At 35.4% G+C, this 5,723-nt stretch overlaps 1 long non-coding RNA gene across 2 annotated transcripts; it reads right to left on the minus strand.

Moving 5' to 3' along the window:
* Positions 1 to 629: 629 nt before the first annotated feature.
* Positions 630 to 4,457, minus strand: LOC130713748 (uncharacterized). 2 transcript variants are annotated; one of them, XR_009011014.1, is made up of 3 exons: positions 4,135 to 4,457; positions 2,608 to 2,684; positions 630 to 1,396 (listed from the first exon to the last, which is right to left on the minus strand). It is a non-coding gene; the product is annotated as an uncharacterized LOC130713748 (long non-coding RNA). The 2 variants fall into 2 exon arrangements; XR_009011015.1 differs by having other exon boundaries at positions 630 to 1,100; positions 4,135 to 4,455.
* Positions 4,458 to 5,723: the final 1,266 nt, after the last annotated feature.

Consider the following 5,723-nt stretch of genomic DNA (forward strand, 5'->3'; position numbering starts at 1 on the left):
ATTGTATATTAGTTTTATTACTTTTCGCACTTGGGTTTTATTTATTTCAGTCTTGTCTTAGTTATAATCAAAAAAAAATATATATATTCACGTTTTTCCGCATTAAGTTTACTTTTGGTTACTAAAGTGACGCCACCGAAATCGGGGTGTTACATGCAGCTCATTTCATAGACCTAATGCTATAAGACTGTGAGAAGAAGATACCCCTTCACAAAGAGAGAATTCCACGTGGTAAGGAAATAGCCAATTTCATTTATACCAGGGTTGGTATTATAAGTCTATTGCATCACTATACTAAAGGTGGTGATTTGATTAGACCCGGGGCTACACGCTTTGCTACGTTTTACTTGACATTGGGATGTTTGCCAGAAAAAAAAATGCATTGTGGAAAATGTTTAACTCTGAAGAATGGATATGTAGTCGGTTTGCGAAGACTAAAGATGAGAAAGCTATTGAAGAATTAGTTACTGATAAGGGTTTTGGAAAGATACGTTGAATTGTTTGAGGTGTGCTTATCCACTTATAAAAGTGTTGCGCAAAGTGGATTCAGATCAAAAGTGTAAAACCCCAACTTTTGGGGGTCACAATTAGTAACCTATTAAGTAAAATGAAATGATTTTACAAAAGGATTTACAAATAAGGGTATATTTTTTTTCATTTGTTTTCTAAAACATTTCCAAAACCTGATATGCATATACTTGCCCAAACCCATACATCCGGCCTTAACTAGGCAAGCACTCATGAGTGACGACGGATGTTCTATACATGTAATATACAATAACGTAATGCCTCAACAGACAACAAGGTTCAGAATGCGATAACACCCTAAGTCCAATATACTTCCTACAATCCCCGCACTGGAGAGTTGCAGAAAAGCAATGCATCGGAACCTACCCAAAACCAAAGTAAGTTATACAACCATCCCTATAAGCTTTAACCAATAACAGTAAGCTTCTCTACCCAAGGCTCTAGCCTTACATCTAACTATTACTCCTACCAGTCTTCGGTTAATCTACTCACTCCAAGAAGTCTTCCCGTAAATCAATCCAATCACCTCCTGGCAGCGATCAACAGCTACTCACAGCAACACCTGTTAGGGCCTGGCAGTTTGCCGACCGCCCATACACAAACAAAGCAAACAAGGCAAGAAAGGGTCAACTTCCTAGAGTAATGTAATATAAGTCCTAGCTTGATTTAGCATAGTTAAGTAGCGTGTGAATAATAATTAGACACAGCATAAGTCAATCTCTATCCTTTGAACGTCAAGTCATCAATCCATCACTCGTCGTCTACGCACAGATGTATCTTCATTTCCTTGCCAGGGCAGCATCACGTCTCACTAATGGAAACGCACGACTCAGCGGTCAATCATCTAGCACGATGAGCTCCATAGTCTCTAATCAACAAACAGATAACAGGATCAAGGACTAGCCCCTTAATCGATCCAAGTAATAGGAGTTAAGGTCTAACCTCTTAAGCAAATAACAAATAGTATGACTAAGGTCAATCCTCTAAATCAACTAACACATAATAGGATTAAGGTCCAGCCACTTTAATCCAAGGACAAATAATATGATTAAGGTCCAACCACTTTAATCAAATAGCAAAAATAGGATTAAGGTCCAGCCACTTTAATCCACAAGCAATAAATAGGATTAAGGTCCATCCTCTTTAATCCATAAGCAAATAATAGGATTAAGGTTCATCCTCTTTAATCCATAAGCAAATAATAGGATTAAGGTCCATCCTCTTTAATCCAATAACGAATAATATGATTAAGGTCATACCCCTTAATCAAGAGTAATTAATAGGATTAAGGTCCAGCCACTTTAATCCAGGGGTAAACAATACGATTAAGGTCCATCCTCTCTAATCGATGGATAAATAATATGATTAAGGACAAACCTCTTAATCAAAGAATAATTAATAGGATTAAGGACAAGCCCCCTAATCAAGTCATGCAGGTATGCAAGAGCTAGCAAACCACGATTCGTCCTCACCCGGATACGTGTCTAGCTATGGTTCATTGTCTCTATCGTTTTTGCCTAAGGTAAATGTCGGTTCATAGGTCAATTGCTCCTCAAGCAAGGAACTATCGCCTGTACTTAGTGGATGCTCTAATCATAACGACTTATCCTCTTGAGGTCCGCAACTGGAATACTTATCTTTCCTCGAACATCGGATCGCCGACCCTCCCCGTTTCAAACTCATTTCATATCCTAAGTTTTCCTCAAAAGGGGTTATCTTTATCATTCGAAGTGTTCTATCTTGAGTTAATTCATTATGAAATTTATTCTCAAAATCGAAGTCTTATGCATTCATTTATTTTGAAATCTAATAAGTCAAAGGATTCCTATTATCCCCAAGTCCTCTTTCAGCAGTAATTCAGTCCTTCTGTCAGATCCTACTTGCGAACTCTCATAACACTCCGCATTCACAGTCAATATAATCATAAGATTTTGACATAATACAACGTTTATGCACTTACACAATTTAAAGGAATAGAACATGTCTGTCCACTAGAAAGCAAAAAGACAACATCACAATTAACAACCGATTCTTCGACACCTAAGCATAATAGCTAATAACTAGGAGAGTTGCCCTTACCTTGGGTTATTCTCCTCTATCCTGAAACTTCACAGCTTGTTCTGAATCTTCCTTCCTTAGCTCAACACGATCCAAACCTTAAGCAAAATATTCATGCTTAGTCGCTAAGAAACAATTCGATCTAAAAATGCTCACTAACGTCGGAAAAAGCTTCCTAAACTTCAGAGCTAGACACGTAGGCACGAATGGAAGAGTTACCCCAAATGGGTGAGTTTGACTCTACTCAAGTTTCACACATAAGCACTTAGCACATAATAAAGTAAGGTTCTGACTCAATCTTAAAACACAAATCATATCATCATATTCATGGAATAAACCTAGTCATGTTCCTAGTACATGCTTAACCATTTAGCTTGCCTAGAACATAAGTAAACACTTGGACACATTTCACATATTCAAGTTTAGACTCAAACCAACAAATAACCAAATACTAGCAACTCATTTTAGCATATAATTTCATCTTCATTTTTACGCATGCCATCACCGAAACATGGTAAACAACAACAACAAATAGCAACAGTAAAACAGCAACAACAGTTACTGCAAAACAGCAACAAAACAACAATTACAGCAGATCAGCAATAGGAATTACAGCAAAAACAGAAACAGTGACAGCAACAATAAAAACTGAACAGCAACAGCAATTACAGCAAAAACAGAAACAGTACAGCAATATTAAAAACAGAACAGCAACAGCAGCACTTAAAACAGAACAGAAACAGCAGAAATTAAAACAGAACAGAAACAACAGCAATTAAAACAGAACAGAAACAGCAGAAATTAAAACAGCAAAGTCTCATTTCCTTTCTCATTAATATAAAATTCATGCAACTTGATCATGCTTCAAACCTGAACGGGTCTATAATTTTTCTCAAAGCTTCACCTCATTTTTAAATCACCATGCTTATAGTTGAATCTAAATTTATCATCATGCATTCATTTAGGCCATAAAATGCACTTACTTAAGAAACAAGTAGCACTTAGCATACCCAATCATTTAAACACAAAATCAACCTCAAGCTTACTCCAAAACATATCCTAAAAACATGCATCAATTGATTCAATTCTAATCTTTAAAAGAGGGATTTTCCTCCCCTCAACACACAAGCAAGCTCACGGCCCCCCTCCAAAAATAGGGTAATCCAACTTCTCTTTTGAATCCAATTAATTCTTAGGCATATTTATACCCTAACTAAGGTGGGAAAACCATCCAAACACTCATACAACTTCATTTGTGAATTAACATTTTTCCATGCCCAATTGAAACCTAAAAATCCAAAGTTCATGTTTTCTCAAAATTGATTGCACATAGCTCATTCTCAGACCTATACTAGCAACTAATGTGAAGACCCTAAGCATGAATATGACTCTAACATAATTAAAGCTTAAGAATTGAGAAAAATGGGTATTTCTACCCCTTTTCCACATAATCATCAAAGAACATAGCATCTATGCATATAAGTTATCAATTCGGACACTAGAGCATGCATATAAGCTAATTGAAGCAAAGTTTGAAGCTAAACCAACCTCTAACTCAAAAGCTCAAAATTGAGATGAGAAAAGGTTGAAGAGAATAGAGGTGGTGGCTGCCTTTGGTGGCTTGCTCCCGGTGGTTGTGGTGCTTGCGTGGAGTAGAGGAAGAAGGAGTAGCAGCTTGGTGGTGGTGGTGGTCTCACGGCTTCCATGTAGAGGAGAAAGTGATGGTGGGTGTTACAATAAATTGAATGAAGAAGAAGGTGGTATGGTGATGGCCGTTGGTGTGGCTTGCACAAAGGGAAATGAGGAAAAATGATGAGGATCTAGTGCTGCAGGAAGTGGAAATCGAGAGTGAGAAGAATGAGAGGAAGAAACGCAGGTATGTAATATACTAGTAAGTAGCCCGTGCAAATGCACGGGTGGACGGGTATTTTTCTTTGTAAAAAATCTAAAAAATGTTTTAATTAGTATATAAAAATTAAATATTTTAGTTTAAAAATGTAATTAACACTTTACTAATTCTATGAAGTTTGTTTTTGAAAAAATAAAAACTCTATGAAGTTGAAGTTGGCAGCACTCCCCTTTTATCCTTTATGCAAACTGAAGTTTAGCGTGATTACATTCCAAGTATTGAACTTAGTCTGTTCTCTTAAATTAATAAAATATGAGAAAGTAAATAATTAGATCAAATTATGTTTAAAAGTTAATTCACATATACAATGAAAAAATAATAAAAGAATTATTACTTTTTTTATGGAAATAAAAGAATTACTACTTGAATTTGAAAAGATTGTCCTACTTTTAATATAGATAGTAGAGAATATATAAATCGTGATATCCTAGCTTACTTGGACAATCCAGCAAAGCTTTTATTTTGTTCTAAATTTTGAAATAATTCATTTCTGTCAAGAGAATAGAAAGGAATGACTGGTTTGGTAGAATACTTGAGATTCAGTATTGGTTAAGCCATTTACCATATTCTTGCAATCCCTGATATCCATAAGAATTAATCGTTAAAACTTACAAAGTAAAGCACACCACTTTATCACCGTGGCTCTCTTGAGCATGTGCTAAAAATATATCTCTTGAGCTTGTATAATTATTTAGAAATTAATATAATCAATTCTCCTTGACCTAACTGAAAACACTCCCACTCATGAGGTATAAAGATCTAAGGATACTCTAGCATCACACTTCGAGCTAATTCTAACATACATGAGAATTAATGTGTATTTATTTGGATAAAAAAGAGATTGCAAGTAACTTTCACAAAAGAAGACAGAACATAGCTTAAAAGAAACTATTATTTTGGGTATTTAGTCAAAGGAAAAATCTGCCAATTCTATCATCTAAAGTTCCCATTCTATTAAAAAACACCAGGTGAAAATCTTAATCAAACACAGTTTCATGAAGCTAAAAACAAAAACAAATGTAGGGTAGAAACAACCAACATCAATTACAATATAGAAAGAGTAAACATTAAAATGCTTCGTTGTGCTTGAACAAAAGCATTTTGAATTTCTTAAATAATCAAAAGCGTTTGTTACCATGACTAAAAACAAAATGAAACATTGAAACTGAATGACCACACCCAACTTGTTTCTTTGTGCTCAAACCCTTTATTTCTTCTCTTAGAACGA

This window comes from Lotus japonicus, chromosome 4 (assembly GCF_012489685.1).
Source record: "Lotus japonicus ecotype B-129 chromosome 4, LjGifu_v1.2".
Taxonomy (NCBI): Eukaryota; Viridiplantae; Streptophyta; class Magnoliopsida; order Fabales; family Fabaceae; genus Lotus; species Lotus japonicus.